Genomic DNA, 13,828 nt, shown 5'->3' with positions numbered 1-13,828 from the left:
TTCGTTGGATGTAGAATATAACCCCGCATCGATGTTTGTACCGTCCTAGGATAAGTTAGAATTAAGTTATATGTTTGTACCGTCCTAGGATAAGTTAGAATTAAGTTATATGTTTGTGTACCGTCCTAGGATAAGTTATATATACAATTGTAAAATACAACTGCTGTAACGGATCACTGCCGTCTCACCTCTGTCTGCGGCGGTTCGAGTCTAGGATTCAGCCAATGTGGGTATGTGAGAAAGCTTGCCAGTAGCTTCTCGTGGGTCGGTGGTTCTTTCCGGTGTTTTCCCGGGTTCTTCCTCCACCATTAATACTGGCCGCCATGTATAGCCTATCATGTGCTGAAAAATGGCGTTAAACCCCACAACAACAACAACAACAACAACAACTGCTGTAAATAGCTTCTACTGCTGTAAATAGCTTCTACTGCTGTAAAAAGCTTCTACTGTAAATATTGTAAATACTTATGTTTGTGCCGTCCCTAGGATAAGTTAGAATTAAGTACTAGGATAAGTTATGTGTTATGTGTTGTCCCTATATGAGCCTTGCTAGCATATCAAATGGTAAGCTAGGAGGTTCACAAATGGGGAATGTCTCGTCGTTCGCAAACACACCCTCTGGGCTTTCTAGACTGTTATTTGGCAGTTTAGGAGCTCATATCGGGGTAGTGTTTCCGCTCCCTCCTGAGTTTGGTAGCCTATCATATGATAAGCTAGAAGCTCAAGGAGATGTGATGTTTTTTTATTTTAAATATATAAAAATATATATAAATATGAATCGAGAAAATATCAATAATGTGATTGATGCTATTAAAAAATTAGAAAAACAAGGATTTAAAATATTACTAAATGTTGAAACTATTCTGTCTGATTTTGAATCATTATACGAAGCTAAATGCGCAGGGCGTTATATTCTTCCTGCTCAATATCGATTCATAAAGATGATTCAAAATAATTTGTATAAATCACTGGCCAGCGTAGCGGAGACACAAATAAATGAATTTGTCCCACTGTCTCGTGCAATCGAAAAGATCAGGCTGGCACTGGCAGCTGAGTATGAAACAAAGAAGATAATTAATAATCGGGTCAGAAAATTGAAACATTGTATGTCCGCTGATGAAATCAAGGATGACTTTGTCACGAATGACGAAGTCACTGACGAGGAAGTAAATACCTCACCTTGATTGCATTACTTGGAAGTGAAATCGGATACCTAGAAGTGAAATCGAAAGTAAAAAAAATAGTAATATTTTTTTTTTACTGTGTAAATTATGCAACTGTCCGATTTCGTTGGTTTTCATAGCAATTACCCTATCAAATCGAGGAAAATGGACGATTTCGTTGATTTTTACTAGCAATTACCCCTATGAATCTGTGACTTTGTTCTGTTTTGTTAATTTTTACTAGCAATTACCCTATCAAATCCGTGACTTTGGTCTGTTGCAGAAAAATACTATAAGAAAAATAAAATCCCGCAGGAAAAATAATTATTATAGTATTTTTTTTTGCAACTGTCTGATTTCTCTGGTTTTTACTAGCAAATACCCTATCAAATCCGTGACTTTGGTCTGTTTCTCTGGTTTTTACTAGCAAATACCCTATCAAATCCGTGACTTTGGTCTGTTTCTCTGGTTTTTACTAGCAAATACCCTATGAAAATCAGCGAAATTGTCAGTGGTAAAAAAAATATATATAAAGTAAAATATTTTCAAAGACATTTTTAAAAATCCTAAAGGATGGAAATATCGAAGATATTTCTACTGCAGTATTTTATCGAGATGATCCCGTGAAATGCACGAGTGAACATAATTGAGGATTTGGTCTGCGTCACAATTAATCATCGTGATATTGTTTTCGCGGAATTGCTTCAGCTGAAAATCTGTCAGTAAAAAATCATCATTGCCGTACTTATCGATGATTATTTTAACATAACCCGGTAAATGGTTTCCGGTAAATAATTTTCGGATGAATTCTTCAAGCGCGCGCTTGTCAACGATGGAACATTTCACGTGTTGATACATGCTATATTTTTTTTCATCATTTAATATAATTTATTACGACAGTGCTGTCGCTGATGGTGATGTCTCTAGCGTTTCCCACAGTGCTATCATCGTCGTCGTTGTCACTGTCAATAAAATCACTGTCAGAGAGATCTTCATCACTGACAACAAAATCACTGTCGTCGGAAACATATTGTGTTTCTACGCTAGCGTCAGAACTGTCAGAGAGATTTTCATCGTCATCATCGTACTTCCGGAAATTCGAAGATTTTTGGGACATTATTATGATATGATATTATTAATTGAAAGTCTTAAGATTTCACCAGCAAATTAATACTAACCGTCTCGCCACGTAGGTCCAAAAGTCTACCCTGTTGGTCAGTGACTTTAAAATTTATCCTTGTCAGCGTCGGACTCAAACACCGCAGAAATACTGGATTGATTGGCTCTTGTACAATCAAAAACCCAGGTGGTTCTCTAGGAGTAAATGAGTATAGTATAAACCCTTGCTGGGCTTGATTCGATGTTGTCGTGTCTATGTTGTAACTGCCATCAATTGCGTCACATATAAGATTGACCGCGACGACATCAGTGATATTTACTATGCCCGGAGAAATATGCCGGCCATCGCTCGCTGTGGAATTATCGTGTTTGAGGATAACGGGTTCTGGTAGTGTTTTTTTCCATTGTGCAAGTATGTCATCGAAGTATTCATCGACGATATCAGTGACGTATTTTCGTAAGATGACCGGGGAAACATATCCTGGTAATTTAAAATTCGGTAGTTCAGCTTCGGTCAGCGAGTACCTACTCAGAAATTTTTGTTTATCAGGAGATATACTGCTAATTACTGCCTGAACCACGTGCTTGTTAATATACTCCATATCCGAGGCAAGTTGATTTAATATCTCAGTTTGTTTAATAATTTCTCTGCGTGAACCTGTCACCGAGGATATATGTTCTTGGAAGTGTTGCCGTAGATACCCTCGGTGCGTTCCATGCGCCACATTAATGCCTTTCAGGTATTCAACGATGTCGTTTAGATAAATAGTAACTCCAACACGCACCCACCCTGCGTCGTCGTTACGAGTAAAATTAAACACAATATCGACACCGCGTGTGACAGGAAAAATCTTACCTTGTAAATTATCCCTGCGGATCTCATCAAGACGTTCTTTGTATTGCGGTGTAATTGTGTGATATGACTGCGAGTCAGTTACGTAATCAGACTTTTTAGGTTCTGGTAGTATCGGTGGTGACGGTGGTGGATTTTCATGCCATCCTAATACTGTTCTGATTGAACTGTTATAAATGTCCACGGCGTAACCCGGTGAAGCGACTTCGATGATCGTTGACAACGTTGGCTCGTGTGCGATTATTGATATTTTTGCTTCCTTGGTGGTGATACGCTTCATTTGACGCTGTATTTCTTTGTTGATTTCTTCTATCTGATAACTCCCAGTGGGAAGTGTGATAGTATTCCAATCTGGTGTGCCATCAGGTTTATTCTGATATGAAAATACAAATGAGTTATCTGGCAATTGTCCGTGAAATGATGTCGACCTGATGTTGGGCCAACTGTGATACACCCGCAATTGTGCCAACGCTATTTCTTTTACTGGAATTGCAGTTGGAAAATTAATATTAAACTCTGGTTGCGTCAAAGATATTGATATCATTGATGTTTTTACCGGAGCTGTATTCGCGGCTATCTCTTGAAGTATCTCCGTCATTATTTATCTTCATCGTTTTCAAATTAAAATTCCTTGTGCGCTCGTAATCGTTGTATGCTGCTGCGATCAGCGTGAATTCGGAATCTGATATAACTGTATCGTTAAGGCTGGATGATATCAACGAGGACAATTTCGAGTAGGTGCTCGTGGCCGCGTTGTTTAACTTTTCATATTCGTGTAATTTTGTTAACGCGCATGAGGATATTTTTTTTTGCAATTATATTAGCAACTCCTGCAATCGTCGTTGATGCTGAAATTGTGATTGTAATCGCGATTGCAGTTGTCACTGGTGTCAGCGCTGATAATAGCACGCCCGTGGATGCAACTACCGCGGATACCGAATACACTATTGTGTCTAGCACGGTTACACGCCGTTTGTATTTTTTTATTTTTGTTGCGCATTTGTCAATAGTGGTTTTTAACTCTGACTGCCATTCGCGTACCTGATCATATCTATATTGCTGAGCATCTAATGTTGTCGTTGATGCTGATTTCATTTTATTAATTTACGCGGTAACCAATTGAGGCGTTTCTGCGACGAATTCCAAACACCACCAGTAAGATGTTGCGGTTAATTTCCTGTCTGCGGCTTCCAGTATAAATATTTCTTCGGTTCCGCTGTTTAATATTACAGTTACAACCCCGGAATATTTGTCAGTGGAATGTCTCCAGGGATATGTTGTGAATATTTCAAATTTAGCGGCGGAAAACACAGACAACCTGTACACGCCAGTGGCTGTTGCTGTATTATTATCGTATTATTTTGTCGGGACCATGTTGCGAATCCAGATGATACCGTGAATACGATGTTGGTGATATGCCCGGGGGTAACTCCAGTGGGGACTTTAATCAGACTGGTTTTGTTAACGATCTCAGGAATTCCCGATACGATATCCTTCTGTGTTTCTGTGATCGTGTCAATGTCGGTCTTGATTTCAGAAAGTGTCATGTCGATGACTGGAGGAACCCCAAAGAACTTATCAATGGACTCATCAGCTTTTCTAAAGTTTCTACGGAGATTTGTAAACGCTTTTATGTGATCATCATACTCAGCCCGCAACGTAGTTAGTTTACCGTCAACGGCGTCCACATATTTTTTGTTGATGGCATCTTCGGGACCTTCCGGATCTCTTAAAACGGTTATTTTGTTACCGTTCATACTGAGTTCACCTGTCATTGTATCACCGGCCTTCGCTACACGGGCTAGTGTGAGTTTTTGCATATCATCTCGGAGAGCTGCAATTGATATCGACGAATCTCTGATTCTGCCGCTGTCAGCGAATACAACGATGTTGTCCGTGGTAGCTCCAAGAACTCTGCGAATTATGTCATTCCACTTAATGTTACTGGTTCTTAGCTTGCCATGTCGATCTTGAAAAATTACAACCTCATCTGGGTCTATTCCGGTCAGATTTAAAAGATCATCAATTTCATCTTTGGTCACATACTTTGATAAATCGATATCTTTTTTTTTTCTTCCTTGGTTCTGCTTGATCTTCCGTAAATATCAACCATTATTAGTTATGGGGTTGTTTAAATTTGGAAATCACATCTGTGGTGTATTCATGCACGACTTTGTGAGGAGAACTCGCTGATTTTGAAATTGCATCAAGAACATTTAATACTTCACGACCGCATATCGAATGATCAGTTAGTGTTTGTGTTGGCAGCGTTGAGTACCAAACCTTACCTGACGCGGGGATGTTTTTTGTGTATCTGAGGAATTCAACTGGCGGTGCTAGCCCGTACGAATCGAAATAGATAATTCCACGTGGATCGATCGCGTAAGCAACCCAGTGAGTTCCTGGACCATTTTTGTTGTCGAGATTAATAATACCGGTTTCTGGATTATTCGGTCGTGCTGGTAATTGATCTCGCATAAAGACGCCTCTGAAGTTCTTTATACGTAATTGTTTAACAGCATCAAGTAAATCAAAATTGGACATCGGTGTGAAAACACTTAAAACTTTTTTGGGTACCATGACGCCGGAGTTCCTGGAAGTCTTAGCCCTGATCCGCGAGTCCCCTTTTTTGTATCCTCGCCCTGTGGCTTTCTTTAGTGCCATTCTAGCAGCGGTTCCAACAGCCCCTAACGCGGCGGCTTTTGCGACTGCGGGAGCAGCAGCAGCTATCAGTGCTGGTATCGCGGCGAGAAGAGGAAATATACCTCCTGTTTTAACCATATCTTTGACCGCGGCTGGAGAGAGATCAAGTCGAACTCCAGTCGTTGCTTGTTTCGCTTTATTGAAATGTTTTAGCTGGGTTTTAGTTAATGACAGTTTGTTTGAACCACCCGCTAGCTGATCGTGTTTTAGTGTTATTGATGTCCCTCATGTGCTCGCGTTTTTCGATTGTAATTTCTTCACCTGACCAGGAGTCAGAGTGACATTAACATGACTGTATGACATTTTATTTAATACGATATTGATCTAATTGTTCACAAGTTTTCCACTGGTGCATCAACGATTCTCATTCGGACGCCAGCACCTTCAAGTAGCATTGCTTTATCGGAAAGTATGACCGCGATTGCTCTATACTCAGCTATAACTCCTCTATCCACGGTAGCCCTGAAGTGAATATCAACGACAGACTGTCTGGTTAAATCAAGATGCTCCAGCGAGAAGTAATAGATTGGATAATTAGATATAAAATCCAATTGTGATATTTGCAAACCAGTGTCGATATTTAGATCACGCGCTAGGTATTTTGTCAATCGTTGATATGCACGTGCAACATGGTTGTTAGTAAAATTTAGCATTATGTTCTCGGATGGTTCCTGATGTCCGTTTATTCTCAGAGAAACGTCAGTGATACCAAGTTGATCAAATATCATATGCGAACGTGTTTGATCGTTCACTCGTGTAACATCCTGAAGAGCAATGAAAATATGTCGCAGCGCGGCAAACCCCTGCTGTGATGCTATATGCAATGTGAATAAACCATTGGTGACACTTTGAATACTATCTGTGGTTGTTGTAAGCCACGATAGCAGTGTTTTACCACCTTGATCCATAAAAGAAAGCAGTCGCTGTTCTTCGGCGATTGCAGGAGTCATTACCGGCATCCACAGTGATAGTTTTGTTATGTTTACCTTACCAGCGTCACCTAGAGGTCGCCATAGCGCATCATTGTTGTTGGCTTTTCCAACAAGCACGACTGTATGTTTTGCTCCAAAAATCACCTTTCTGACATCTCTGCAAAATCCAAAGATGTGCGACAGCGGAATGGCACATGAAAAATTTCTACGATTACCTTTTAGCATTTGTCTACGGGCAGCGAAACCTAAATTAAATTCTGCATTAGCACCATGAACCACCGGATTCACATCAGCGTCGGCATTGCCGGCATTATTTCTTGGTCGTCTAATATCGTACTGATCACTGTTAGGAAAATTAGAAGTATCCTTGGCAAACATCATTGATGGACCAGCTGATCTTGTATAATCATCAGAATATCTTGCTAGACCAATTATTGTTGTAGCAACATCGACATCCTTTTGAATTGATTCAATATTTTTTCCATCAATCATGTAGGTAGCACTATCAAACAAGGCCATAATTCCTTTATTGACAAAACCGATTTTAACATCATTCCCGTATACTGTATCATCTGTTTTTATAATTTCTCCTTCTACTTCAATAAACGCTTCAGCGTTCAGGAATTATCTACTGGTATCTTGAACCTGAAGTTCAATTCGTCCTAGTTTATTTGGTTCTCGTGCGTCATAAGAGTAATACTGATAATCACGCACTGATTCATTTTTGAGAACCGGTTCGTTTATGTCGAATGCTGAGTCGATTTCCCGTTTAAACATTTTATTGTAAAAGTTATCGTCTAAAACGAAGACCACTTCCCGCAATCAAACTTGTATTTATTTGTTCAGGTTCTCTTATCAACTCCGCTAGTTTTTGATTTGCGGCTTGATTTATTACTTTACTGACATCCGCTGGCATGTCTGCGGTGGCTGGTAATTTTACCGGCGGAGGTTTTTTACGTATCAATCGTGCTAGTCTGTCTTTGACTGCCGTGAATGCTTTACCGGCAGTACTACCAGCAGTGCTAATAGCCTTGTCTCTGATAACATCAATGGCTTTCATCGATAATTGTTTTGCGATCGGTATTGCTTTAGGTGCCATTCTCGCAAATAAACCCTGAACAACATCGCCTAATCCGTTTCCATAAGACATTTTGTATACAGGTACTCGTGAATTTACAACCCTGACCATGACTGGTCTACGATGAGAATTGTGTACAATCATTTTATTTAATTGTTATTTCTCTAATCGCTGTCGACGAGTTCATCAATAAGTTCTCGATAGATGTGAGTATCCATGATGCCGCCGCGAAATAGTCGCTGACAAATATCAGCCGCTTCATTAATTGTTTCAGGAGAGTTATTTCCAGCTCGTTTTCCTCCTAAGAGAACTTCTAGCCGTGATACATCATTGATGATATTATCGGGGCAGGGAGCAAAATCACCCCCCAAACCACTATCGGTTACACCCGGGTCAGGCGATGGTTGTCTTCGTGGTCGAAATCGCTCCTTCGTTGGTACTGAAATACCCTTTTTCATTTCATTAACTCGCTCAACAAAATCATCATATTCGCGCTTATATTTTTTGCTAATCTGTGAAATACCTTTATACTCACGAAATATCCTCGCGTTCCACTCATGTTCTAGAGTGTTATAAAATTCTGGTTTTAGAAGCTGATGACGTAATTGATATCCCGCTGCAGCAACAGCATAAGGATCGGCTATAACTTGTTCGTAACCATCCTGATTAAAATATTTAGTTTCTAATTTTGGTTTAGATAGATCCTCGACAATATTTTTAACGTCTTCGATTTCAGCACGTGTTTTGTTAGCAGACTCCATTGCTTCGCTGATCTGTTTTGGTAATCCCGCGATAACTTGCTGTGTTGCTGGTAATCCCGCGATAACTTGCTGTGTTGCTGCTGTGGCTTCAGCGATCTTTTTGGTTGGCTCAGTAATTGGTTTAAATAATTCTTCTGCACCTGTTGCAAATTCAATTTGTGCTTGCTGACGTGCTTGTAATTTTTGTCTTACACTGTCTCGCACAGGAATAAATTATTTTATTGCTTCTAGTCGCTCTCGAGCTAGTCTAGCAGAATGTGCTTCTCCAATGTTGGCCATTATTGTTAACTTAAATTTTTAATTCACAGCAGAAATCCTTCAGGAATAAAAATATTTACATAACTAGCAGCAGAGAGACTGAGCCCCATTAGAAGTTCGTCGACCGTACCCCAGTCAAGAAACATTTTTATAGTGAGTTATATTTGTTGAAATAACTCCTCTAGTCATCAGAGAAGAGTTATTTGTCATAGTTTTCTGAATACTTTTTGTCCGAAAACTTGGTGGGCTCAGTCTCTCTGCTGCTGGAGCAGTTGAATCTAATCTGTAGATTGCAGGTCTACCAGTAGATCTTACCATGCTGGAAATTTTATGTGATGTGATACTCCAAATAGGATCAGTTGCTCTTTTTTTACCACCTTCAAGTTCACCACGTTCATATAAATATCTTACAGTCACATTACCCAGCACCGGTTGTTTTGAAAAATCACGTCGTTGTATTGATATACGCGCGCTTGTGATTGCATTAATGGGTTTCAACGCAGTTGTTCGAGTTATTTCATTATTTAACGCAGCTATCACACTTGGTAATCTTGCAACCCATTCACGAGATCTCTCGTCTTGAATGAATTCCTTCGTGTATTGATATCCAAATAACCGCTCAGTAAGTGTTCGATTAAATCGTTCAACAATTGCATGATCATAATGAATTGCAGTATGTCCTCGTCTGATGGTGACGTTATGTTTTTTCATCAACGTTAATACTGCACCCTGAAATTCTTTGCTAGGATCAACCTGTAACAGCTGTGGCCATCATAGACCACCTCGTTGTTAAATTCGTTTAAACGCAGAAGCAACTTCAGTTGCGGTTTGAGTTCATAACGGCTTTGCTTCTTTGTATCTACTTGCAACGTCAACGACAGTTAACGCATATTTGTATGTTATTTGACGTCTTCGTATTTGAATGGTATCGTGTGGTAGAAATAATATATCAGCCTGATGAACTTCATTTGGCACACTGACATCAAAATGTGCAAAGTGAATTCGTTTAGGCGGTGGTAGGTAAATTTGCCATATTGCAGGTCATGCTAACCACACTTCAGCAGTAGAACATTTGACACCTGCTGCTTCGGCGAGTTACTAATTGCTGCTCTACCTTTCCAATATCCTCTTGGAGAATAACAAATCGATTCCATTATAATAATAATCGGTTGATTAATTACCAGCTCCTAATACAAGCTTAGCTTTCCTTGCAGATCTTACTAACCAGTTAGCTAATGATTCTTTGAAAGATTTATTCGCAACGGAATTTAGCGCATGAATTAATTTTACATCTGCGATATGTCTATGCTGTAGATCTTTACTTTTATAAGCTATATCATGAACATGACACGCTTTATCAATTTCATTTATCGGATACTCACCAGGTCTTGGTTGATCTTGATTATCAAGTCTGGTTCCAGGGCCACAATAATTATATCCTGGGAGGTGTTTTTCATGGGTATTTAGCCCACGCAGTCACGGGTAATTTTCCCAATTTTGCTGCAATATCACCTCCTTTGGGTATTTTTTACACTGACTTGTCAGCAGGAATAAATTTAAATTATTTTGTACCACATCGTTCACACGTACCTGTAAGTGCTGATGTTATTTTTTTGTTGTAATTGTTGTTAGTGTACTTGTTGGGGTACGCGCCATGCATTTCACACAATATAAATCCATATTTATTTATCTTTTATATAACATGAATGTAATTGATTTTTCTGCAACACGAGTGCGGGAGCTGGTCAAGCATATTGCTGCGCTACCAAATTCTGTTTGTATGATTATCATAGGTCCATCTGGAAGTGGAAGACGCAACTGTTACTTAATTTGATAATGAGATGGCTCAAGTGGGATAAGTTGCACGTGGTTGCTTCGTCTGTAGATGACCAGCGGTGCTATGATGTACTTAAGGATTTTAATGAAAATGCAAAATCGTTAAATGAAAATGGAGATGATGTTGTTGAGTTTATCACTGATATCGATGAAGCACCAAGTATTGATGATATTAATTGGTTTATTAACAATTTAGTCGTGTATGATGATGTAATGCTGGACAAACAGTCCAATCCAGCTAGAATATTTTCTCGAGGTAGACATAAAAAGACAAATGTGATTTATGTAACCCAGCGGCATACACAAATTCCTAAAGTAATCAGGGATAACTGTAATATTCTTGCTGTGTTTAATGGAGTTGACACTCACACGCTGAGAAATATTCATCAGACTTGGTGCAGCGGCGATATGGACATAAATAAGTTTAGAAATTTATTTAGTCAGGCTGAGTTATCCCTGCAGGAATTTATCACGATAAATTTACATGATCCTCAAACACGTTATCGAATTGGTCTTGATAAAATTTTTGGATATCATGTCTCAAACTTGGTACCAACGTGATCGCTGCCTTTTCCTGCGAGTTTTTGTGATCAGAAAAACTTATCAGCGATAAGCTGGGTAAGTCAATTAGAGTTTATTAAGTTCATTGACAGGGTTGTCTCATACCAGGTACTGAGACAATTGCGATTTTTTTGGGGGGGGTTTTGCGATTTTCGAGGAAGGCATATTTTGCAAAACGGAGTGTAAATCAATTAGAGGCTGTTCGCCCTCTCTACTGCTGAAGTGTAAAAATATAATTAACATGCAATATTTGTCTTGAATCATAATATGTTATTGATAGTTAATATTTATTGTGCCTTAAATACCTGTTTGCAATATGTCTCTCTTTTGGCAGTGTCTTATATGGTGTAGTGTAACTGAATGTGATTTGATCATTTAAGATCACCTTGCTGTGAATATCTGCATTTACGTCATTAAAGAAGTCAGTCAGTCTAAGAGTCAACTGTAACAAGATCAACTTTTTGTGCCTCTGACAAAGAACCAGATGAAACTACTTGGCATCTTTTCCTAATGCCACCAAAGAACCATCTGTTCAAAATAAATAGCTATAAGAATTTCAATGTATCGGATGTCAGATTTAATCCATCATCATCCAAGATCAATTTGATAGCATCAAAGGTTTTAAAGTGAGAAAAAAAACCATGTCAATATAAGCATCTGTAAACGAGAAGCAGCAAAAATAAGCTTGTCAAGATGGCCACCACACTGTAAAGTTAGACTGAAGACACCATATTATTTCAGATAAGCACCTTTGACATTTAGAATGAATTATAGTTTTTGTAAATCCCCGTTGTAACCACTCTACCAATTTCAATAATGAAAATCATAAAGGTGATGAAAAATGCACAGAACTTCGCAATTTCATTCAATGATCTATAATCTGAATGCGACTGTGACTGTGACCATAATGACTGTCATCGTCTGTGAGTTTTATACTTAACAGAATTTCCATACTAACGAGGCACTATATTGCGTACACTATGGACAAGTCTATTCATCCACTTCGACAGCTGTCAGATAATTCCGTCAATTAATGTACAGTTGAAAGCACACATGTACACAGAAATTAAATCTACGTGGAAGGCAAATTTGTAGTTACAATTCATTTCCTTTGCTTGATTTGACATTGTAAATATTGGAAGCAGACAACTTATATTAACCTTCTGTGTACATATATGTATATTCTTCCATCCACCCATTTGCTGAAAATGGACTTGTTCAGGAACAGGAAAAGACCAGTGACCAGGGTCATCTTGTATACTGAAAACTTTTGTTAGTATGAAACGTGCAGATGATAACAGTGTTAGTGCCCCCTTGCTACAATCAGGTTTGAAATTATAAATGAATGAATGATCGAAATTCTTTGCATTTGTCATCTAATTTATGCTTTTCATTTTTTAAATCAGTAGAGGGGTACAAACAGGGAGGTATATTAAGACTATGAACATCGTAAGTCTGGACTGAAAAATCCTATGTTGAAACAACCATCAATTTATTAGAAGTTGAGACAAGATTTTCCAGATGGCCATGTGACTATCAGATCAGCAAAATGTTTCTTTTTCCAAGTAGACCATGTGATGTATTTCCATGATACGTTTAAAAGGCAATTCACCCAATAGCTAAGCAGTAGTGATAAAAACTTCTGGTAATGAACACACCTTGTACAACACAAAAATGACAATGGACATCACATAAATGCTACTGTCTCCCACTAGTAAAGCTAACAAACACAACATCTGAGAAAAGCATTATTGGAAGTTAATAGAAAGTTTAGAAAATTTTGGCTCCCTGTACGAATTTGAACTACATAATTTATTCTTCAAGTGGGAACTCCATAGATGTCAACCATTCAGGCTCGCAATTTGTGAAAAAAGGGATAAAAATTAGTGAGTTTTGACATGAAATCCTGAAGCGATATTCGAGTCCGGGAATATTTGTCTGAACAAATGTTTAGCATGGTCTCCAGCAGATAAAGGTATAATGTGTTCAACAAGAAAACTCACAATGCTTCAGCATTGGTAGCTTGCAGGTCTTCCATCTAGAGCTGAAATCTCCTGTGAGTTCTTAATTTTTCCAACCTCTATGTGCTTTTTACTACCAATGTACTTCCTCACTTTGACTCTGCCACCATGCCCAATAGTAAAATTTGTGGCACACAGCGTGCAAAAAGCATGATGTATATCGGTGTTTGATGGCTAAATGCACGGCCAATTTTTAGTATATTCTAAACTAAACTTCACTTGTTGTGCAATAAATTTCCTTTTCCTTGTTGGTGAAGACATTTTCAAGATGCGGTACTGAATGGTAATTCAAATCAGTGTTTGTGGCGCAGAGCAAAATGCCGGTTAGGCCCCAGTTTCTCTCAAAATCATTTGTAAAACTACTCTTATACATATAGATTAAAATACGCTATAGTTCCAATAATATCGCGACTACCAGTAATGGACCGTTTCAGCAACTGCAGATATCATGACTAGCGCTTAACAGAAAATTTTTAATTTTATTAAAGAGTTAAAATAATTGAGAATTGGGGAATTCGTGATTTTTTGTGTGCATGTGGCATG

The sequence above is a fragment of the Sinohyriopsis cumingii genome, unplaced genomic scaffold (assembly GCF_028554795.1).
Source record: "Sinohyriopsis cumingii isolate HCF-2022 unplaced genomic scaffold, ASM2855479v2 utg002062l, whole genome shotgun sequence".
Lineage (NCBI taxonomy): Eukaryota > Metazoa > Mollusca > Bivalvia > Unionida > Unionidae > Sinohyriopsis > Sinohyriopsis cumingii.
The sequence above is the reverse complement of the archived record's forward strand: the minus strand, read 5'-3'. Positions refer to the sequence as shown.